The following is a 25,780-nucleotide window of genomic DNA, read 5'->3' as shown; positions in this document are numbered from 1 at the left end:
CACATTGTCCCTTAGTTAATAATTCATGATTACTACACTGTTGCCCATGAGGGAACAAATGCTTTCTTATAAAACTGATAGGCTACAGTTACAGCACAACACTCTGTAAATAGGAGTCACCATCGACAGAGTTTTCCAGACAAAACTTCTGTTGACAGAGTGTGGCCAGACAAGCCAATTGAGAGTGCACTTAGCTCTGTCAACAAAGCAGCCGGACTGCCTGTCGGTGCTCTCAACAAAACAAGCACCCAGCAGCACAGCAGACAGGGCTGCCCATTGTTCTGGATGCCCTGTGTGTTGAGAGAAGGCCCCCCCTGAGCATCCACACAACTTCTTTTGTCAACACAATAGCTGCATCGATATGGTCCCTCCCTTTTGCAAAGGGCATGCAAATATGTGAGATTGGAAATGCAAATGAGGTACAGATTTAAATATCTCACACCTCATTTGCATATTCCCTCATGATCTGACTTCTGGAAGAGCCATTTCTGGAAGCCAAAGAAAGTATGAAACAGCCTTCCTATTTTGTTTCAGGAAAAAGGTGCTTTTGAAACAGGGGATTTCCTTTCCAAAGAACCCTGTCCACAAGCTGCTTTGGCTTCCGGAAATGGCTCTTTGGGAAGCCAGATCACATGGGAATATGCAAATGAGGTGTGAGATTTAAATCTGTGCCTCATTTGCATGCCTTTTCTGAAAGGGAGGGCAATGTAGATGCAGCTAACCTGTTGACAGCAGCATTGTGCCTCACAGCTTTGAAGGAGAACATTGCCGGCAAATGGCTTTGCTCAGATACTGGGCAAAAGTGTTTTGTCTAGAGACTGTCGACATAATGAATTTTGTGTGCACGCTCCATGGGTGCATCTACACTTACATTCCTTTTTTGAAAGAGGTATGCAAATGAGGTATAAATATGCATGTTTGGCACCTCATTTGCACATTCTAATTTCGAAAGAGCTTCTTTTGAAAGAAGAAAGCCAGTGTAGATGCTGCTCTTTTGAAAGTAAACCCCTCTTCGAAAGAATACTTCTTTCCATTAAATAAAGGGAAGAAGGATTTTTTCGAAGATGGGCTTACAGTCGAAAAAGCAGTGTCTACACTGGCTTTCTTCTTTCGAAATTAGAATATGCAAATGAGGTGCCAAATATGCAAATCTATAGCTCGTTTGCATTTTCAACTTACCTCAATTGGATACCTCTTTCAAAAGAGGAATGCAAGTGTAGACACACCCCATGACTGTGTCTTACATGTGCCCCTTCCTTTCGAAAGACGCATGTTAATGAGCGGGTTTGAAAGATGCTAATGAAGTGTTGCAATGAATATGCAGTGCCTCATTAGCATAAATGTAGCTGTGGTGATTCGAAAGTGCTAAAGAAGGGCTTTCGAAAACTGGGGGGGGGCCTTTCGGAAGGTCCCGTGGCTGTCATTATACTAATGAAGCACTGCATATTCATTTCAGCACCTCATTAGCATATTTCGCCTTTTGAAAGAAAGTGGCATGTGTAGACAGAGCCCATGAGTTTTGCTGGCAAAATGCTGGTTTTGTCAACAAAACTTGCTAGTGTAACCATAGCCACAGAGTAAGGTTTGCAAGACCCCAGGGTAACGTTGATCAAAAGGCATGCTTAAATCTGTTGGAAGAGCAAGCAAGGAATGTTATGAATTTTTGTTCATATGCATTATGGTGACCAGACAATCTCATGGTGTTTGAGGTTATTATGTGAAACCCTTAACTTAGAGCTTTATTAAACCTGATTTTTTGCAAGGAAATGGAATTTACAACTTATGGGCTCTGTCTACACTAGCACACTACGTCGAAGTAGCCTATTTCGAAGTAAGGACATCGAAATAGGCTACTTCGATGTGTATCATCTACACGTCCTCTAGGGCTGGTGCCATCGATGTTCAATGTCGAAGTAGCAACGGGGAACATCGAAAGGAGCTGCCCCGGAAGGAAATGCAGAGCATCCACACACACAAGCGCTCCCCGTCGAAGTAAGGGGCCAGCAAAGCCCCAAGCCACTCCCTTAAAAAGCCACTCCCAGACACACTTGCCCTGCACAGCACAAGATCCACAGAGCCGACAACTGGTTGCAGACCCTGTGCATGCAGCACGGACCTCCAGCTGCAGCAGCAGCAGCCAGAAGCCCTGGGCTAAGGGCTGCTGCATGTGGAGACCATAGAGCCCTGTAGGGGCTGGACAGAGTGTCTCTCAACCCCTCAGCTGATGGCCGCCATAGAGGACCCCGCTGTTTCGAAGTAGCAAGACGCAGATCATCTACACATGCCCTACTTCGACGTTCAACATCAAAGTAGGGGGCTATTCCCATCTTCAGATGGGAATAGTGATTTTGACATCTCACTGCCTAACGTCGATTTCAATGTCGAAATAGCGCATGGCGTGTGTAGATGCACCCATGGTTTTGTAAATAAATGGAACCTATCCTATGAAAGCTCTCTGACTGCAGCAAGTCAAAAGGCAGAAATTGGTGATTTGCTATTCTTCTTTCTCTTGATAGTTTCCATGTCTATCAAAATAAACATTTTAAGTAATGTAAAACAATTCAAGCAACTGCATTGCCAATAAGTTGATTAGAAAAAGACAGAAGGCAATATGCAGTGTTTAATTGCTAGAAAAAAGAGTAACACCAGTTAACTGACATTTTATCATATTCATTTTAAATAATGCAGCTGAAGTATTAAAATTCTCCTAATACACAAAGATTTACCTAAGGAAAATTTCCACAGCTTGTCAATAAATAAGCATTACATCTAGTAACCATAGTGAGAGAACTGTGCAAAGCTGGTTGTGTAGAAAAATGAAACCTCTCTAAGCTTACAATTGTTTTGCTTTATAATTAGAATAAAAAGAAAAATAAGCTACGCTATGCAATTAAAAACATCGATACAAGACTCAGTCCAAAAGACACAGCAACCCTGTGTGTGTGTGTGTCAGGAATAAATTGCTTTACAAAGATGTGGGAAAAGTAGGAAATCCTAGTTTTTTCTGAGTGTATTGTTAACATAACAAACCCTACACCATAAACTTTTTTGTCTTAACTCTGTAAAATCTCAGTGTGCTCACAAGTAAAATAATGCACAAATTTGTACATCAATTAAGCAGCTGTGACATTTCTAACTATATCTTGGAGAAAGAAGGAATTTGCACAACTTTACCCACCCCATTCCATTCACTTCTCCTGTTCACATGTATATTTTTGGTGTGATATTGCTTTGATCCTTTTTCTTTTGGGCTGTGTCTACACGGGCACAAATTTTTGAAATAGGTATGCTAATGGCCATTTTGAAGATGACTAATGAGGCACTGAATTGAATATTCAGCACCTCATTAGCATTAGGACACTTCCGGCTGCAGCGCTTTGAAAATGCTGCTTTCGAACGCCGGTGGCTCGGCGTGGCTACACGGGGGTCCTTTTCAAAAGGACCAGCACATTTTGAAATCCCCTTATTCCCCTCTGCTGAATGGAATAAGGGTATTTCGAAATATGTGGGGTCCTTTTGAAAAGGATCCCCATGTAACCACGCCGAGCCACAGGCGTTCGAAAGCAGCGTTTTCAAAGCACCGCGGCCGGAAGTGTCCTAATGCTAATGAGGTGCTGAATATTCAATTCAGTACCTCATTAGTCATCTTCAAAATGGCCATTAGTGTACCTATTTCAAAGATTTTGTGCCCTTGTAGACACAACTTTGGAGACAACAGTTATACCTAAAGTTCACTGTAAACTGTGCCCTTGTGTGGCCTCTCAGGAAAGATTCAAATGCCACCAAGCTGGGTAGCACAGCACCCACAGCTGGGGATTTTTTGTTGTTTTTGGGGGGAGGTTTTCTCCAACGGGTGGTGCACAATCATATATGCCTTAGTTCACAAAATTTATTCTGTGCATGGATGGAAAAATTTCTTCCACACATGGAGGGAAAAAATTTAAGGGAACTTTGGTGATCTCACAGAATAGTGAGAATGGGGTTGGGGGTTAAATTCAGATTTCTGTATCATTTTGCCTTATTGGAGTCTTGTGCTGTCTTCCTTTTGCTAACAAATAAAAAACCCTTTATGTATTGTTTTGTATCGTTTTAAAAAGAAACACTTCTTCCCCCCACCACAAAAAAAAAAATCACACACTCCACCGCAGACATAGCTGGAGAGTAGCACTATGGAATTGTTTGTAGCACTGAACACAGTGGAGTGCAGGTTCTGTACCTGCAAACCAGCTCAGATTGGTGAGATTGCATCATTTTATAGTGATGAGGTGATCAGCAGTGTCTGCAAAACTTCTGCATTCATACAACCACTTTCATGGAACTTTGAACTGCTGTCTCCTGCCCTGAAGTGCAGCAATACCAAAATGAGAGAAGCTTTGACAGTCAAGACGCATGTGGAAATTGCCCTGTGGAAGTTAGCAGTGGCAGACAGCCTGTGGGAAATCAATTTGGAGTGGGCAAATATACAGTGGGGGCTGTTGTCATCCAGATGCCCAAGACTTAAGCTTCTCCTGCGAAAGACAGTGACTCTGGGGAATATACAGGGCATAGTGGATAGATTTAGTGCCATGGGGTTCCCTGACTGCAGTGGGGCCATAGATGGAATGAACATCCCCATTCTGGTACCGGACCAGCGGGACTCAGCCTACATTAACCACAAGCGGTACTTCTCTATGGTGTTCCAGGAGTTGGTGGATCACAAAGGTTGTTTCACCAACATCAAAGTGGAGTGGTTGGGAAGGGTGCATGACGTACAAATCTTTGGGAATTCTGGTCTGATTAAAAGGATTCAGAGTGATACTATTTTCCCAGACCAACATTAGGGATATGGAAATGCCTGTAGTGAATCTTGGTGACCCTGCTTACCCCCTCGCTCCCTGGGCTCATGAAGTCACACACTGGACCCCAGTAAGGAGCTGTTCAAGCTGAGTAGGTGCAGAATGGTAGTAGACTGTGCCTTTGGCTGTTTAAAAGCCAGGTTCATGAGCCTTCTGACCCACTTAGACCTCAGTGAAAAAAACATTACCCTTGTCGTTGGGGCCTCCTGTATTCTTCAGAACAAGGGTGAGGTAAAGGATGAGAATTTCATTCCAGCAGGAGGGGTAGTGGCAGATCTCCTGGTCATAAATTATCAGCAAACTACCACAAGGGCAAACAAGAAAGCATAGAAAGAGGCAACGAAAGTCAGGGATGCCTTGAAAACCAAGCTTATGAATGCGTGTGAATGGTCCTGAATCGCCTGCTGTTAACTAGCACTCCCCGAGCCACACACACACATCCATGCTGTTTCCTTGCCCATTATAAAACCACCTCCAACCCGAAAGAATGTTAACTAATAAAGGAAACTTTCTTTTTCCAACCTACAATGTTTTTATTTAGGGGCCCTAATGGAAGAGAGGTGCATATAGGGAAAACAAAAGGAAAATAAACTCATGGTTGCTGGAATGTTAGCCTTCTGCTGGTGGGTGATTCCCTGACAGTAGAATGCAAGGATCTCTATGACCTTCCCTCCCACTTGTTCTGGGGCTCTAACAAAGGGAGGGGATAGAATGTGTGGACAGAGGAGGTATTCAGGAGGTACGTAGATTAGATGAGGGGATGCAGACCCCTGGGGAGGGGTAGGAACTGATTGTGTGAAGGGAGGTCTGAAATGAAGGGGGAGCCTGGAGTGGCCATGGGATACAGAGCACTGACCAGGGGAGGAGAATGAACATGGATAGGGTGGCATGTAATGGGGCATGTATGGGACAGGGACTGTAGAGTTAAGAGAGTTTGTTGTTTCTTTTAAGCATTGCTTCCAAGATCTCCATCTGCCTGTTCATTATTGACAGAACTGAAGCATGAATTTAAGCATGATTGTCCACTATGGTTCTCCTCTGCTCTCAAAGCTCCTCTTTTCCCTTTTCTGACACTTCAAAATAATCTGCCATCATTTTTCATGTGACTTCTTCCTCCTCTGCATTTGGGCAACCTCATTTAAGGGGGGCTGGGGCCTTTACTTCTAACTCCTGTTTGCAAGATCATTTCCTGAATTTAAAAAAAAAAAGAAGTTGAAATATTAAGGACATTGTCAATAGCAACATTTTTATCTTTACCCAGAACAATGAGCATACTGACAGAATGAATGGCAGTCTGCTTTATGGAAGAACAGATTGCAGCTGCTCTTCTGCGGCTGATGTTTACTTTGAACACAATGGTAAGCTATCTCTGCATTTCCTTCCTTTCGACATCCTCTGTCACTACTTCGACGTTGAATGTCGATGGCACCAGCCCTGGAAGACAAGTAGACAATACACGTCAAAGTAGCCTATTTTGATGTTCTTACATTGAAATAGGCTACTTTGACGTAGTGTGCTAGTGTAGATGTAGCCGGGGAGTAAAACTCTGGCAAAGTTTTCTCAACAGCCATGCTAGCAGACACCCCAAGTCTTCAATGTGGTACAGTTAATGATGTCTGTAACCTAATTCTAGGAATCTGAAGGCTAAATTTCTGTCTGAAATCAAGATAACTAACCAGAGAAATTTCTTGAAATTACAGACAGCGATACACTTCACACCACACCAAATGCTAAATCTTCTACACAAGGAGTGTGTGAAGCATACTTCAAATGCAATAAAATAAATAATAGGGAGCAAGGAATAATTATCAGATTGTAATTTGTCTCTGCTTCTTAAACTAATACTGTATTATGTTGATGAATTTGCTTTGCCTGGCATTTATTTCATTGAAAAGATTGTTTTAGAAAAAACAATCCTTAATTAATTATTCTGAGTTTGGGACCTGTGCCCCTGATGACACAGTGAGAACATTTCTCAAAGTACAGGAAGGAAAGGAGTATTTTTATTACATCCTGAGGAAGAAAGTTCATTTTTATTGTTTTCAATTAACCAGAAGTTAGTAAAAGAAAAAAAATTAAACAAGATTGGGGGAAGCTTCAAGATATTTTATATTAGAGATAATTGTGGATGAACTCAAAAAGGCATTTAATCACTGTTTAAACTACCATGCTAATATTTAACAATTTACCAAGTCAGCAGAAAGAAATGTCTATGAAAATTTGCCAGAAATCTCTGGAAAAAGATGTATGGATTTTAAGTCTTTCCCGTAAGCAAGGAAAGTTAGTTCTGATGTTTGTTTGGTTAGCTGAAGAAAACACATTCCTCAGGTATCTGTTCATCTCTCCATATTCTTGGATCATGGCAAGCTGTAATTTGGATAGGGAATGAGCCAATGCCGCCCGCACACATTCCGGTGTATGACAGCATTCAGAATGATTAAGTGACGAGGCATTATGAACACCTAGTCCATCTTCCTGCAAAGCATGGCCAACAAATTTCACCCACTAATTCCTATATCAGATTCCTAATTCCTACATTGCAAGTCTGTCTCTTGTGACTGAGTTACAGCATCTTGTTAGAGATATGCCACACCAGTCATGACTTTACAGTTTCAAGTGACGCAGAATACGCCGTTCTTGGTAAACTGTGCCAATGGTTAATTACCTTCACAGTTAAAGATTTGCACCACTTTCCCAGTCTGTGCTGATGTTGTTTTAGCCTCCAAGAAGTGCCCACCAGGGTTCAGAATGCTGACAGGGGATAGCTAGTTTGACAAATACTAGCAGTGCATTACAGCAATTATAAAACCCCTTTATCACTGTGGCCAGGCCATCCTACAATGACTTTCACAGGAGTATTGTTACCAATGTCTGAAGGCTTTCTAGAATCAGCTCCTAAAGGAGAAAAACGGCAATTAATTCAGCATACTGAGCCGCAGGCAGTCACCTCAGTTGGTAGGTCTATATTCAGAGAGGTGGTGTCAGCATACAAAGCTAGCTCAGAGAGCAATAGCCTTGACCCTACTGCGGCTGCTAGAAGACAAATGTTCTCTCCCTTAACACGGGAAAAGCCAGTAAGCCAAGGCCACAAATAAGCGCTGGAGGGGAATACAGGATGAATCTCTCTAATCCAGAACTCTCTCATGTAGCAAGATCTGTAATCCAACATGATTTTAGTTAGTCAGATGACCACTTTTCGAGGGCATGGCCAAGTTTCCCATGGTACCATAAAGTTTGTTTATGGCCACCAGTGCTGCTTCTCAGTGCTCTGTGCTGTTATTTAGTTGTAATTTTCCCCTAAATGTCTTCTAAGAGCCCAGTAAGCAGTGGAAGTGTTGGTAATGCTGCTAGCCAATATTGACCTCCCATGGTCCAGCAAATTCTCTCATCTGACACCGATTAGGTCCCAAGGGCACCGGATGAAAAAGGTTCAAGTTGTAGCTGTGAAGCTGCAGCAGCATGAGCTGGCTGCTGATGCACAAGCCAGCCAGGGAGTTTCAGTACATAAATCAGGTGCCTAGCATATGCTGCCTGAGCTTCGCTGCTACTGGTAGTCAAGTTGGCTCACACACATATATGCATGCTGCCATCACATCTCTGATAGCAGCACAGACAGACCCAGTCTAGCCGTGGTCTTTGGGAGGTGCAGAGTTGGAGTAATTTACACACCACAATTCCCTGCTGTTAGTATAGAAGATGTGGCTGAAAGAAGGAGTGTAATTAGGGCTCCTTATGCAGCCGCTAGATCAGCCATTTGGAGCCCTTAGCAGACAGCATATATTAAAGTAGCTTTCTTTATATTAAATCTCTCAGGAACTGGATCCATCACAGTATTCCCAGGATTGGGGTAGCAGAAAGGTGAGGTCTGCAAGAGCTGTGCTGAGTATTCCTTGGTCATGCCTAGGTTTCCAGCTCCACACTTGGAATGCAGTATGTGTCTTTAACAGATGTCTTTTCTGACTAATAGACTTCTAAAGAAGCCACTGGGGATTTGTCATTCAGTCTGACTTCAGCTGGTAGTTGTTGTCTTTTTTCAAATGCTTATTGTCGCAAATGTCATACAGCACTCAAAAAATTAGTGGTACTATCATCCAAGGCATTAATCAATGTTGCTCAATTACATTCCACATGAAAACTATATTATCAAATAAACATTGCATTTAGTCATCCCTTTATTGAATTGTTGCCAACAGTGTGTTTGTTAATCAGTTGCCTTTGTAATAATTCTGATGTGGCTGAATTATCCAGCTATAACAACATTTAGAATTCTGTGACTTCTATTTGCCATGAATTAAAATGTATGTTTTACAAGTTGTGTTGTATTTAAGTTTCCATATCACTTTTTGTCAGGCACAACAGTAAAATCTCAATTATACTATGGTATAACTAGGGAGGTATCCGTAGCGCTTTGTACTAACCTTTAGCTTACTCTGATAAAATTAATGCAATTCCAGAAAATGAAAAAATTGTGAGTGGGGGTTTCTGATGCACACAGTCTTGGCTTAACTCTACTCTTCTTGAAGTTAGCAGATTTATCATTGTCTTACCCATGGCAAAGTTGGACTGGCATGGAAAGCTTTTGAAAACTCTACCATGTGTATAATCCATATGGAGATAATAGGACCTTAAACTCAAGGAATTATTGCTATAACTGTCTTCTCATATACAGTAGGAATACTATTCCTTCAACTTCTAGTTGCTTATTGGGCATCGAATATTATTTGTTCACACATTCAGAACTCTGAAAATACTGCGTATGATATCAGTGTCCAATAATACACATAAAGACTATACTTAAGAGTATAAAACGTGCTGGCCCTGAAATAGTTTGTATCTGAGGATACTAGTAAAAGAACCGTAGGAACAATTTCCATTCCTGGCCAATAGCTAAGCGGAGTGTTCAGGACTACAGCTCTACAGAAAAAGGTAATTGTTTTACTGGTGATTCAGTGATTTCAATGTTTGGTTTAGTTCCAGTTTGGAACTCCCCACTCTGGGATAGGCTGCCTGGTCTGCTAAGGACATAGTGATTCCAGGTTCCTGGCTCCAGTCAACTGAGCAAGTAATCGGCAGAAGTGTTGAGACCAAAGGGCTACATCTACACTGCAATGATCTGTCGATAGAAGTCACTCTCTGAAGAGAAATTCGAGCAAAATTTCTATCAGCTGATCACATCCACACACAAAAGCAGATCGAAAGAGAAATCTGGTCTGTCAACAGAGAGCAGCCAAGCAGAATCCTAGCAAATGGCCTGTCAACAGAATGGCCAGGGAGAATCTCAGCAAACAAGGCTGCTTGGTGATCCGGAAGCCCTGTCTGTGCTAGAGTGTCTACACAACGTTTTTGTCGAAAGAACCTGTCGACAAAGGTGTTATTCCTCATCATGCAGAGGCAGAGCACTGTCAGTGGAAGTGCTAGTTTTGACAAAGTACAGACTGTTGATAAAACCCATTTTGTGTGTAGACACTCCATGAGTTTTGTGAACAAAACCCCGGTTTTGTCAACAAAACTCTCTCGTGTAGACGTAGCCAAAGAGATTATTAGATGGGGCTTTTAGTACCTCATAAGCCTGCATGGCAGGTTGCTGAAGAACCAGAAAGCTTCAGCTCGCATTAGGCAGAAAAAAAATCAGAGATGCATCTGATGGAAATCCCTGTGCTTTAGTGAAATCTGTCCGTCTCCAGGGAATGATTCAATATTGGCATTCTCTGAGGATAAGTGTTTTATTAGATAATTTTCTTCCAGCTTTACTTGAGACCAAAACCACCAGACATCTTCATCCTAAACAAATTATTTGGCAGACACATTACAGTAAGGAAAGCATTGCTGATCTTCAAGGAAGTCTCCAAGGGCTGGCTCAGGAGGCTAATGATAACTCATTGAGCAGGTTCTGTGGTATTGTCAAAGTAGCCTCAGTCCCTCATTCTGCAGGTCACTAGGTGCTGGATCTGCAGTGGTGGAGAAATTGGCTCCTCGTTAATAAAGCAGCACAAGCCCTTTGCACACTTTTCAGGAACCAAAGGGGGCTTAAATGGTGTGTAGATAGGAATTTCGTCCTACAGAAATAGTGTTCAGTAGTAAGACAACTGGATTCTGGATCACTTGAACAGAAGAGCAGGCAGCAAATGCAGTCAAGTGCCCTGGCCCCTTAGGAAGGTCAGAGCAAGGGGCAGTCTTCACTTCAAGCCTTTAGTTAGGATCCAAGTACAACTAAATACACAACATCTGACCTAAGGTGAGAAGGGCACCACCCCAGGGCCAGGGCTGGTAGCAGGGGAGTATGGAAACCCAGGCCAGGGCAGAGCAGACCAGCTGCCATTGCTGCAAATGGCATTTGGTCCGTTCAGTTGGGAGAGCTGGCGACCCTAGTCCCAGCCCAGAGCCCTAACAGTGGGGAGTGATCCCACCACTGGATCAGCAAGGATTTCATTAAAAAACACTGACGCGTCCTCCAGCAACGACACTGGAGAAAGTCTGATTTCTCTGGATCACTTCCTGTCCCACTTTCCCAGCACAGCTCGGCCACTTGCAGGTCCACAGTCTCCTCAGGGCACCCAGCAGCCAGGAGTCCTGGCAGCACTTCTTCACAGTTGGCTCCCAGTGAGTAAAGAGCAGACAACAGTCCTAAAATCTCTTCCCCACAGTGGCCTCGCCTGGAGACAAGTTGGTGCCCAGCTCAGGGTCTGGTCTAGAATCTCACAGCAGGTGAGACATATCCGTCTGCCTCCTTCTCTGGTTCCAGCACAACTGAGCTGGGGGCCACACCTCTTTCCCTTCTATTCCCACCTCCTCTGTTTCTGGCGTGCTAGGCAGGGCTGGCACAGCTCCACCCATCAGGGAGAGGTCCTTCCCCATCAGTCTCTGAGGAAAGCCACTCTATTTTACTACAAAGCCAAAACTGGGACCTAAGCTACTAAGTGTCCTTGCAGATCCAGGCCTCAGCACCCAACTCAGGCTTTGAGGATTCTACTACTGTTTTAGTAATATTCTAGGTGCCAAGAAAAGTATTGCAACATTTAAGTCTCAATGGCTACGTCTACACGTGAAGCCTACATCGAAGTAGCCTATTTTGATGTGGCGACATCGAAATAGGCTATTTCGATGAATAACGTCTACACTTCCTCCAGGGCTGGCAACGTCGATGTTGAACATCGACGTTGCGCAGCACCACATCGAAATAGGCGCTGCGAGGGAACGTCTACACGCCAAAGTAGCACACATCGAAATAAGGGTGCCAGGCACAGCTGCAGACAGGATCACAGGGTGGACTCAACAGCAAGCCGCTCCCTTAAAGGGCCCCTCCCAGACACAGTTGCTCTAAACAACACAAGATCCACAGAGCCGACAACTGGTTGAAGACTCTGTGCATGCAGCATGGATCCCCAGCTGCAGCAGCAGCAGCCAGAAGCCCTGGGCTAAGGGCTGCTGCACATGGTGACCATAGAGCCCCGCAGGGGCTCTAGAGAGAGCGTCTCTCAACCCCTCAGCTGATGGCCGCCATGGCGGACCCCACTATTTCGAAGTTGCGGGACGCGCAACGACTACACGGTCCCTACTTCGACGTTGAATGTCGAAGTAGGGCGCTATTCCCATCCCCTCATGGGGTTAGCGGCTTCGACGTCTTGCCGCCTAACATCGATGTTAACATCGAAATAGCGCCCAACACGTGTAGCCGTGACGGGCGCTATTTCGAAGTTAGTGCCGCTACTTTGAAGTAGCGTGCACATGTAGACACGGCTTATGTGTAGCTGGGCCAGAAATCCCTTATTTTAATCTGTTCTGTGCAGAAGTACTTCTCTGAGGATGGATTATTTCCCACAGTGCATCATATCATCTACATTTCCTTGAGTAGCAAAAATACATTTAAATATGAAAGTTTTAAATACATTTTTATTCACATGACATCTTTATGACTCTCACTAAATGTCTAGATCTAATGGGAACAATAACAACATTGACTTAAAAAACCAGCATTTACTTGTCACCTCACTTTAATTCGCATACAAACGTAAAACAGGTCTAGATCTGCAAACTACAATCTAGAGTCAAGCTTTTACGCTTTCATGATTTAATGGTGTTTGGATCCAATATTTTGGGTCAGATACCTGTACTGGTGGATCCTGTAGAAGAGTGGCCTATTTTGGTGAGCAAGAATATAAAATCAGGGTAAAATATTAAGTATTTTCTTCCCACATCTGTGCACTTATGTACAACTATTGATTTAATGTAGCAGCTCTTCCAAATTGACAGTCCTCTGCCTCTGATTATAACACCCATGTGCACTTTCTGATAAGTGTTCCAAAACAAAACTGAAAACACTTTAACTGTGTGTGTCATTGGGGCTGAGGCTACTCCAGTCATGGAGATTCCTCCCCTTCTCATAGCTCTACTCAGTAGGGCTAATTGACCTAAAAGGGTGGAGTGAGAATTTGATCCAGAAAGCAAAGTATTTTTAATAAAAATGGAAACTTCTCCTTGCTGTGCAGAATGGAGTCCAATGGCTCTTCAAATCAAAACATTAAAAAATTATATTTTTTTGTTGATACAAAAATTGAGACTGTTTCATCCTCAAGGTTTGGCACAGTAATATTAATAGATTAGGGTGTGAAATAGTTATTTGTCACTGACAGATTAATTGCTCCCCTACAGAAAACTGGCAAATGATGAAATAAAATCTACTTGAAAAATCTATGCATGGAGTCTGAGGAATATAAATAATGCTGCCCAGTAAAATCCAAAATATATTAAAAGTTACTAAAGCATTTTCTGTTAAATGGAAAAATCCTTAGACTTACTACATTCACTGTCTCTATTAGAAGAATAGAATATAAGCTACAACTTTTAAAAACTGCTTGAGAGCTTTAACATTGAGATATATAACTACCCAATCTGATTGATGTTGGAATATTGATCATGATATGTTTATTATTGGCAAGGAAAAACCAGTTAACTGTCATTTCACCATACTTATTTCAGATATTTTAACACTCCTCCCAACATACCATATTGTAATTATAGTCTGGCTCATTACAGTGCCTTACCTATTAGATTTGATATTCAGCATTTGTTAAGTTTAAGTGTACAAGATACATTTTTGTTTACTTTTTCTGTATGTAGTTTTAAGCCATGAAAAATGAGCCTTTTAACAGTCCACAGAATCAGAGCTAATGTTGGGAAGGCCCATTACAACTTTCTTCCCTCAGGGGCTACTCTAGGGTTGTTCTTTGCTGAACATTATTCACCGTTTTCAATGCTTCAAGTGGATTTCAAAACTCCCTGTGGAAGAGTACATCAAGGTGAACTGAGGAAGCCTTTCTTGTTCTTTATAATGGATGGAACATGCAAGTAGGAAGAGCAGCAGATAACAGCATTTGAATGCAAACCATATATGCAGCCTTATTCAGAGCTTCATTGTACGTCGCTGGGAACCTGTGAAAATAATCTTCCTTTCTGAAATCTTAGGTGACAGCTACAGAAAGATTTTGCAACTTTCATCATGGGCCAGAACTCATGAATGGCTAGCGTTGTCAACAACAGCCAATAAAGCTAGTCAGCTGTCAAAAGGATTACGCATTCCATGCCCTTATGGATGTAACTAAAACTGCTCTCCTGCCTCCAGCTAGTTTACCCCAAGACACACAAGGCCTAATTTTTAAAGGTATTTAAGCATCTGAATAAGCTGGTAGCAGTCAGGCAGTATGTCTTAGTGGCTGGAACACTGGACTACCACTCCATGGAATGAAGATTTAGTCCTGGCTCTGCTGCTGTCCTCCTGAGTGATCTTAGGCAAGTCACTTCACCTCAGTTTACTCAGTTTACTCACCACACCTCAGTGTTACTCAGTTCCCTCTGCTGTAAAATAGTGATAATGTCACCAGATGGCTAATTTTATCTTTGGGCCCCTAAATACATAGCTGGCACACAATGGCTTCTGGCACTCCCACTGGGAAAATGTGGATCAATGCATTAAAGCAGCATTTCTCAAATTGGGGTCCTGCGACCCTTTGGAGTCCGTGAGGGAACTCTCAAATATCCATGGGCCCAGCTGGTCAACTTCTCACCCTCCTTCCTGAGTGGGGGGAGAGGGAGCAGGGCAGAGCCTTGGAGAAGTGGCAAGAGAGGGGGCTCCAATAATTTTAAATCAAAATGTACGTCCTTGATTTGCTAAATTTTGAGAACGGCATTCTCGGTACCTGTGTATGAGTTGTACAGTCAACCTACAGTTTACACTGAAACCCTTGAGAACTGAAATAGCATCTTCTTTCACATTAGCTGCGTCTACACGTGCACGCTACTTCGAAGTAGCGGCACCAACTTCGAAATAGCGCCCGTCACGTCTACACGCGTCGGGCGCTATTTCGAAGTTAACTTTGACGTTAGGCGGCGAGACGTCGAAGTCGCTAACCTCATGAGGAGATAGGAATAGCGCCCTACTTTGACGTTCAACGTCGAAGTAGGGACCGTGTAGACGATCCGCGTCCCGCAACGTTGAAATTGCTGGGTCCTCCATGGCGGCCATCAGCTGGGGGGTTGAGAGATGCTCTCTCTCCAGCCCCTGTGGGGCTCTATGGTCACCATGGGCAGCAGCCCTTAGCCCAGGGCTTCTGCCTGCTTCTGCGGCAGCTGGGGATCTATGCTGCAGGCACAGGGTCTGCAACCAGTTGTCAGCTCTGTGTATCTTGTGTTGTTTAGTGCAACTGTGTCTGGGAGGGGCCCTTTAAGGGAGCGGCTGGCTGTTGAGTCCGCCCTGTGACCCTGTCTGCAGCTGTGCCTGGCATCCCTATTTCGATGTGTGCTACTTTGACGTGTAGACGTTCCCTCGCTGCGCCTATTTCGATGTTGGGCTGAGCAACGTCGAAGTTGAACATCGACGTTGCCGGTCCTGGAGGACGTGTAGACGTTATTCATCAAAATAGACTATTTCGATGTTGGCTGCACGTGTAGACGTAGCCATTCTGTGCTGGGTCATGTCTCCCATATTTGGAAGCTCAAGGTGCTGTGCATTCAAAACCTGTAAGTTCAATAGATAATTGGTACTGGTGACTGCAATATTTTTGTCTTTGATAACTGCCTTTTCTCATTTCACTTTAGTTGAAATTCGTGTCTGCCAAAATGTGGCAAATGAAATTCTTGTTTAGAACAGACACTAGTGGCAGTAATTTCATGCATCAAGTGAAAGTATCTGCTAATATACTATTAACAAGAGATGGCAAGTAAATAAATACCTGATTCCTATCTTTTGTAGCTAGTGGTTATTTGAAAAAAAATTGTACAGATACATATATGCATATGTGAAGTGTTTCAAAAACAGTTTTAAATGCTATAATTAGCATATTGTGCCCTTCCATACTTTCCATTTGTGTCATTTTTTTTATTTACTCCATTGTTTGAATCAAGAAATGTTACATAATATGACTCAGGAATAAAAATAAATGAGCAACAATAATTAAACTTAAATTCTTTTTCTCATCCAGTGATAGTCTGATCTGCCTACAATGGATTTGGATCTCTTCATGCACATGCTTATGCTGTCATCATAATAGCAGGCTTTTACTGTCTGTGCAGACATTTTTTCCATAAAACCTGCAAAATTCATAAATAATAATTGGCACTGGAGGGGATTTCTTCCATTTTCCATTAGGTCTCTGGACACAGTGAAAGTCCTGTTATGAAGATAAAACAGCTGCCAACAGGGAAAAATGTATCATGATCCCAAACAGAACCATTTGTTTAACTAGCAAATGCTAAGTTTATGAATTAGCAGGCATTAAGTGCTTCAAAAGTTCCACAGACTCCGACCATGCAAACTTGTTCTCACCCCAAAGAATGGACAACAAATCCATCTTCCATAAGCCAGATCTTTTTTTTTTTAACTTTAAATAAGAGAAAGTTACTTGGGCTCCTAGAAAAATCTGAAGTCAATTTCAAATGCAGAAAGTAGTATCAAAGGCAGGGATTGAATGGAAAGCTACAGAGCTGACACTCGCTCTGATCAGTACTTTTAAATGTAAGAGATGTTGATTTACCAAAGGCTGGGAGGGTCATTTTCAATTATCCCATCTCATGTATATTGTACCCTTAAATGATTTGCACCTGGGAGTGGCACTATCAGACCAAATGAGTGACTTTCTTCTGATTTGAACCCCCCTCAGCAATAGAGAGAGAGAGTTTACTGGAGGTAAGCCCTATTATTCATTAATGTGCTGTATGGCTAGAAATGTCGAATATGTTGAGCTCTAAAGCCAGGCTACCAAATCCATATTAAAGCAGCTGACTGAGTGGCCTGAGTTTCTAAAGTGTGTTTAGAAAGAGTTTTTCCTTTGATACCGATGGAAGTTGCAGTGGCTCGGCATTTGGAAAACCAGACTGTTTTTTATTAGGACACAAAAGAGGGCTTAGACAGGCAGCTTTGAAAACCTTGGCCTACCTGCATTGCTTTTCATACAGCACAGTTGAACTCTACATTTGGCTCATTACAGTACATTATCTATTAGATTTGATATTCACCATTAGCTAAGTGTAAATGTACAACTTACACCTGCAAGAGATAAAATAATGGTGAAAAAGATGATTAAATAAAACAATTATTTTTAATCTAAGTTTCTGAAGGCTACAGACCATATCTCCTCCCGCACACACACACGCTCATCTGCAGTGGTTATGCACTTCACTCAGTTTCCGTTGGTAGAAGGAAAGTGGATTTTTGAATGGAAATGTGTGGGAAATTTCCCCCCACTAAATTTCTTTTTACAATTACACAGATGTCTTATAATATCTCAGATTCATCACAAGGTAAATAAAACTCTACTCCAAAGGAGATCTTGAAAGGAGAATCATGTATGACCAAAAAGAAAGAGGAGTTATGAGAAGATGAGAACTACTAGAGCAAAGCCAATTAAATGATTTTGTGATCTGAGAAACATTCAAGTCACCTCAGATTATAAAGACTTGTTAAGATCTGAAACCCAGCAAGTTTTGCCATTGACTTCAATGAGAATGAGATCAGGTTCTTCCTGAACAGACATAGGCCTGAATCCAGGGCTTGATTCACCCCTGTGTCACTCCAACTTTATTTACATTATGCAGTGAGAAATCAGGCTCCAGAATTCTGGATCAGAACAAACTTGGACTTTGGGAAAACTCAGAAGTGGGATATGGGTCTGGATCTGAGCCTTGGTGGCTGGCCTCTCTCTAGAATGGTCTGAACCAAATTCTCTAATCCAAGCACCTCTGAACTTCAGATGTCCAAGTTCAGATCCAGATTCAGCTTTGCTCTTTGAGGCCTAATGGATATCCAAGGGGTCCCCTTTATACATTGAGGTTAGGGACCGTGAAGTGGCAGTGTAAGTGAAACAGTGTATAAAAGGGAATTTTTCCCGATAAGAATACATGTAAATACAGGGGGATAGAGATGCAGTAACAGCACCTAGATGACTTACAAAGGGGAATTTTCTACAATAGGAATACATGTAAATACATCGGTATAGGGACCGAGTCCTTTAAGTTGTTTTCTTGTTTTAATGTCTGTTAGCAATAGATCACATATATTATACAGTAAAACATTTTTAGCATAAAAAAATCATAGAATCAAACATACATTTTAAAGGATTTAACCTAAAAAAACCAGAGGGTCCTGCTTCAGCTTCATTGGGGAGTGGTTGTTTCTCCTTCTTTTTAAAGAAAGAATCCAGGGTTGTCTGCTTTCTTGCATTTTGTTTTGCTTTTAGTATTTCTTGGTAGCAAGCCATAGAGTCTCTCATTCTCCTAGCCACCATTGATGGGCAGTCAAAGATTGTTGCATCCCGGCATTATCTCTATTGTATGTTCAACATGGTCAAACATTTCCTTTAGAGACTGAATTGTGAAGACAGCTTTCTGTTCAGAATCTCACTCTTCTTCACCACTATCAGATGTATTTTATTCTTTAAAACCATGCATGTCCAACTCTAACAGACCTTCATTGCTGAGAGGCAAAAGATGTAACTCAAACAACTCGTTAACATCATCAACTTGCACTTCATGGAAGTCTGCTTCCTTTGCCAGTTTTACTTTTTCATTATGAACACATGGGCTATGTCTACACGTGCACCCAACTTCGAAATAGCTTATTTCGATGTTGCGACATCGAAATAGGCTATTTCGATGAATAACATCTACACGTCCTCCAGGGCTGGCAACGTCGATGTTCAACTTCGACGTTGCTCAGCCCAACATCGAAATAGGCACAGCGAGGGAACGTCTACACGCCAAAGTAGCACACATCGAAATAAGGGAGCCAGGCACAGCTGCAGACAGGGTCACGGGGCGGACTCAACAGCAAGTCGCTCCCTTAAAGGGCCCCTCCCAGACACACTTTCATTAAACAGTGCAAGATACACAGAGCCAACAACTAGTTGCAGACCCTGTATATGCAGCACGGACCCCCAGCTGCAGCAGCAGCAGCCAGAAGCCCTGGGCTAAGGGCTGCTGCCCACGGTGACCACAGAGCCCCGCAAGGGCTGGAGAGAGAGTATCTCTCAACCCCCCAGCTGATGGCCGCCATGGAGGACCCCGCTATTTCGATGTTGCGGGACGCGGATCGTCTACACGTCCCTACTTCGATGTTGAACGTCGAAGTAGGGCGCTATTCCCATCCCCTCATGGGGTTAGCGACTTCAACGTCTCGCCGCCTAACGTCGATTTCAACTTCGAAATAGTGCCCAACATGTGTAGACGTGACGGGCGCTATTTCGAAGTTACTGCCGCTACTTCGAAGTAGCGTGCACGTGTAGACGCAGCTATGGTGTGTCATCAAAGCTAAGAAAATTAAGGATTGCAGCAAGACACATTTTTTTCCAAGAACCATTCATTAGGTGGCTAGAAACTTCATCCCTGGTGGAGCCAATCAACAATACGGAGTCACAAATGCTGAAATTTTTCCAGAATTCTAGAACTGTGGGGTTTTCATCACCATCAGTATCAACTATGCGTTTGCAGAACTTCTTTCTCAAATAACTGGCCTTGAAGGTTGCAATCACCCTGGTCCATAGGCTGCAGAAGAAATGTTGTCCTCAGTGGCATGAAAACAACCTAACCTCAGGACATAGCTCTTCAAAATCAATATCATGGGCACTGGCATTGTCTAATATGAGCAGAATTCTGAATTTTAAATTATTTTTCTTGCCGTATTCTTTCATTTCAGGGACAAAGAAATTGATGAACCACTCACAGAATACATGCCTCATAATTCAAGCCTTGAGTGGGATTTCCAGATTACAGGGAGACAAGGTTTTATTACGTTCTTCTTTAATTTTTTATCGCCATTGGCATTGCCCCCTAAAGTAGAGTAAGTCTACCTTCTGCAGCTTGGAAAACAGGAGCAGTCTTCTCTTTCACAGAAATATGTGTCCAAGAAGGCATGCACTTCCAATACAGCCCAGTTTCATCAAATTTAATTCATCATTTAATAATTTCATCATTAAATGCCTGCTTAAACTCATACCCACCTTCTTCAATGACTTTTATGAATTCATTCAGAAACATTTCTGCAGCATCTGCATCGGCGCTGGCTGCCTCTCACTGAATCTTTATGTGTTTGAAACTATACCTTTTTTGGAAAGGGCAAAACCATTCCTCAGGCAGCATTGAAGGGCTTTTAATTTGAAGTATATTCCTGTCCCAACTGCTTTTTAGATCTTCATATAAGCTCAAAGCTTTCTTTTGAATGAGAGCTAAGCTGATCAGCAAGTTCTGGTTATGGAGATCCTCAATCCACAATGCCAGAAAATGTTTCATTTTCTCCATTATCTCACTTCTTTGCCTCATTATTTTTACCTCTGAATGCTTCCAAGTATGTTAAGCCTTGCTTTCTATTTTGGAAGCATTCTTCACAATTGTACGAACACTCAATGGAGGCAAGTTAAGAGCGTGGGCAATGTTGACCACATATTCATCCTTTTCACTACAACTTATAACATCCAATTTAATGTTTAATGCAATACGATGACATTGTTTCTTTACCCTTGCACCTTCACTTGCACTGCCACTACACTTGCTACCCATTGTTAAGAGAGGGCAAATACAATGCAGTATGGAACATGATAAAATGGAAGGAATGACAGTAGAGAACATCCACTGAACTGCTAGTCGCAACATGAGAGAACACACTGGACAGAGAAGCAGCAGGGGGGATGCTGGTATGTAATACTAAGATGTCGGTGCTGCTGTGAATTTCAAATTGAAGCGTTGTTTTGACTGAGCATACATTGGGATGGCATAAGGGTGGGGAATTTTTATATCTCTCCCCTCAATATGTCCTCATTGTGAGTGCGAAACAACATATATCGGGGTGGCAGATAAAGGGGACCCCCTGTACTTATAAATGCATTCTGTCTTAGCCGTCTTCCTTCATATATTGGAATATATTTCTGGCTCCTTCTCTGCGGTAGAACATTCAGTACATACTTCAAGAAAGATCGACAAACATGACAGTTGTGTTTTATCTAAGATTATATCCCTTATATCCCTAAGATTATATTATAACCCTAAGTACCCCTTTACTGACTGGTTGACTCCTAGTGGCTGTTACTTGTATTAAATGCATTAAATACTCCACTGGTATAAACCATATCAGAGCAAATGCCATCTGCTGTTGAATTCTTCCCTAAAAAAGGAAAATCTGATCATTTATAGTCAACATGAGCCAAACAATTTGCATGCCAGATTTGTAGCCAAAAAATTGAGTTATCTTACGACGGCAAGAGGAACTTCTTGCAACAGGGGATGAGTCATTCTCAAACAAAGACTTTTAGGGTTGGCAAACCGTGGTGTTTGTTTGGCCAAACTCTAGCTGAGTGAAGAAAGACTACTCAGTCAGTTCAATGTAATTCCAGACCCCCTGCTGTCTGAACACCTACACAACAAGATTTTTTTTTTAAATTAATGTGCAGACAAAATAAAGCCGCATATCCAGTCCACAGTCAATGCTCCTGCCAGGCTGAATGTAAGAATGAGTAACAAGCAGCAGATCTGTGAATGGTTCCACCAAGAGAAGCAGTGGTCATTAATGGATTGAGCATGGGACTGAAATCCTAGAGTTAGAGTTCTAGAATCCCAGACAGGCATTCTTCTAGCTTTGCCATTGAATCATTGTGTGGCCTTTCAGCTAGAGAGCATTGTAGCTCTGTATTTCCTGATCCAGACAGAGCCGCAGACTGCATAGGTCAATGTGGGGGTGAAAGTAAGGAACAAATACTTGGCTCTCTTTCAGCATTGGGAGGGTGGGCTCGGGAGGAGGTCGGGGGAAAGAGGCTGCAGTACATAACATTCAGGTCCCTTCCAGCCCACATTTCTATGATTCTGTCTGAGCAGATTCTCATGCCATTTGTAAAGCAGATGTGATTGGACACCCAGTTGCTAACAGTAGGAGAGCTAGCAGCTGCAGCCTGACTGCTATTTTTAATTTTACGTGTAGTTAGTAAGCAACACCAGTTTATTTCAGACAAAGCACTTGCCACTGTTGTCATCCATGCCTTTGTCACTTTCATGACAACAGTGCGGGGTTGGGGGGGGAGTGCGAAATATCTTTCCTCCATCTCCAAACTGAAGATGGTGATGAATTCAGCAGCTCATTTTCATAGGGTGCATCTTTCCAGGAAACCATAGCACCAGTAATTTTGCAGATCTCCACTATCTTGCTAAAAGGTATCTACAAAGCCAGAAATATCCTGGAATCTACATATATCCTTTCCCACTACCACCATCCCCAGCCCTGCTAAACTGTCAATGGTGATATCAGGTAATGACTATAGAAGAGAAACTTATTCCCACAGAGAGGAACGCAGAGCATTATACATAATGCCTTCTCATCTTTAGACACTGTTCTTTCCCTTGGCCTGAATAGCCTCACTTTACTGCCTTTCAGGGCATACAGCTGGAGATATTTGTTTTCCTGAACTAAGAGAGACTGGGGGAAACAAGGAAAAATCTTAAAGACTGTATATGAATATATCTTCAGGGATAAGATTTACGTTAATTATTGGATGAAGGTGTAACCTTTGAAAGAAGGGAAATACAAATGAAAGAAGTACCAAATAATAAGTTCTTTTACTTGTCAGGCTATGTAACACCTTTGATTTAGTTTGAAACTGATGACATAAACATAGAAGCTTGAAACTTTTTGCTGAAAAGCCAAGCCATCTAAAAATAAAAAATAACGAGAAATACATAGATATAAAGTACAAAGCAACCAGTAAGGCTGATAAACTCACAACTTCAGAGAGACTGGAGCAACAAAGATGCAAGAAAAGGCGGGGGTCCATCATCACAGAAAATTACCCCTGAGCTGCCACCTGTTTATCACACCAACGATCCCACTTGTGAATATACTTAAATCAGTGTTTTTGTCCTTTTATTCATACATATACATATTTGTAACCATATTTAATTAGTTCTTCTCCCACTTGCTCATGTTCTTTCTTGTTCTAGGTAACTATAAGTTGGGTTTTGGCTGTTGGCATAGCTATTTTCATCGATATATTTATCAATATTTTCTAATGTATCAATGCGATTAGTCTCAGTAGTAGTATAAGTTACTGAAAAGAAAACCCTAAAATATCATTAGGCTTGTCATTCTGCAGTTAACTTATTGTTTGCCAAATCCTTATTGCTACATCTTATAAGCCTAGTTCACTTTCTTATACTGCTTGGCGGTCACTTGATAATAAGTGGGACATCTTCATGTCATCAGCCTATTTATGACACCATTGATGGCTGATCAATTCAATTCTGGAGCCACAAGTCTTATCACAGAAAGAGAAGGTGTTGGTAGCTGTTGGAGAAGTGTGGTGCGGTATCTGATGCTCTTTTCTTCTACTTCACCTCTCCTCATCTGCACTATATCAGGCCCTCTCAAACTGTGCCACTCCATCATGGATTACTGCTCACCACTGGCAATGGTCATGGGCAAGGTTCTCCCAAGCGTCCACACTGATGCTGCAATTTTTCACGTGGGCCTTCAGCATGTCCTTATACCACTTCCTCTGTCCCCCAGTGCTCCTCTGTCCTTCCTCCAACTCTGAAAACAGAATCTGATTTGGGAGGCACTGATCAGGCATCCAAATCACTTGACCAGTCCAACAAAGTTGTTAATGAATTATAATAGCTTCAATACTGGTCATCTTCAACTCTTCCAGGACGCTAATGTTCATGGTCCTATCCTCCCAAGAGATATCAGGATTCTCCTGAGGTAGTGTTGATGATATTGTCCAAGTGCCTTCTGATGATGCTTGTATGTTGTCCAGGTTTCACAAGCATACAGTAGTGTTGAAATAACCACTGCATGATATACAAGGAGCTTTCTCTTGAGACAGATGTCCCAGTTCTCAAAGACCCTTTGTCTCAGGTGGCCAAAAGCAGAGTTTGCATATCTCAGATGATGCTGGATTTCCACATCAATGTCAGCTTCAGCATAAAAATGAGTTCCAAAGTATGGGAAATGCTTCACATTTTCCAGCAGTCCTCCTCTGACTTCAGTAGAAGGTACTTTAAACTGTCCCATTAGAGAGTGTTGGTGGAGCACCTTGTCTTTTTGATGTTCAGTGGAAGGCCGAGATTTTTGTATGCTTCAGTGAAGGCACCTAAGATGGTCTGAAGGGCTGCAGGAGAAAGAGTAGCAATCATGTTCTCATGCACATACTGGAGTTCCATGATCGAGGTTGTGGAGGTCTTGCTTTTTAGCCTTCAGTCTCATGAGATTGAAAATCTTCCCATTCATTCTACAGAGAATCTCCACGACTTCTGGAAGCTTGCCTCCAATTAGATGAAGTGTCATGGTGAGGAAGACGCAGAACAGTGATAGAGCAATGATGCAGCCTTGTTTGACTCCCATTTTGACCTTAAAGGGTCACTTTGGGATCCGTTGTTTCTCATTACTGTGGCAGCCATGTTGTTGTGAAGCAGCCTCAGGACGCTAATGAATTTTTGGAACAGCCGATATTTGAGATTATGATCCACAAGGTGTTATGATCGATTGAGTTGAATGCTTTAGTCAGGCCAGTGAAATTCATATACAAGGCTTGGTTTTGTTAATGACATTTTTCTTGCAGTTGCTGAGCAATGTAGATCATGTCCACTGTTCCTCAGAATGGTCAGAAGCCACACTGGGAGTCAGGAAAAAAAATTTCTGAGCATGGCAGGAGTTCGTTTGCAAGGATTTGAGCTAAGATTTTTCCTGCTGTTGCAGGGGGGAGATTCCATGATAGTTTGTGCATTCCGACTTGTTGCCCTTCTTAACTACTAACTGTTGTACTAATTCCCATAAGGGCTCACTAATCCTCAGTTTATTGCCAAGCCTACTTTAATAATAATATTCATTCTGTATGTTCTCCTGCTTGAACTTCAACTATTTTGGCTTCACTCATATCTCTTTAAAAAGCAATTTTTCACACACTGTAGAAATTTAACATCCATGACCAATGACTACCAACATGAACTGAACTAGATCTGCTTGAAAACCTTTTGATGTCACAAAAATAATTCAAAGATCACCAAGTCATTGGAAGATGCAAATTCCAGAAGCTTGGCATGTCTTAAAAATCAGGCCATTTATATGGGTGCCTACCATGAATTTAAGTGATTAACTTTAGATGTTCACATTTGAGATTCGGAGTTTAATCATGTTTCAGTTTCCCTACTGGAGGCGGTTCTGCTTGCTGATATATCTCAGAGGGGACAGAGTGCAAGGATGAATTAAGTTATTATTTACCGATATTTTGAATAGACAACAAGAAGTCCTGTGGTACCTTATAGACTAACAGATATTTTGGAGCATAAGCTTTTGTGGGCAAAGACCCATGATGTCAGATGCATGAGTTGGGGGAGGATTTAAAGAGGGAGTCTCAGTAAAGGGGAGGGCCAGAGCTGCCAGGGTGCATGTGGCCCATTATCAGCAGTTAATGTGGAGTTGT

Source organism: Carettochelys insculpta, chromosome 1 (genome assembly GCF_033958435.1).
Source record: "Carettochelys insculpta isolate YL-2023 chromosome 1, ASM3395843v1, whole genome shotgun sequence".
Lineage (NCBI taxonomy): Eukaryota > Metazoa > Chordata > Testudines > Carettochelyidae > Carettochelys > Carettochelys insculpta.
The sequence above is the reverse complement of the archived record's forward strand: the minus strand, read 5'-3'. Positions refer to the sequence as shown.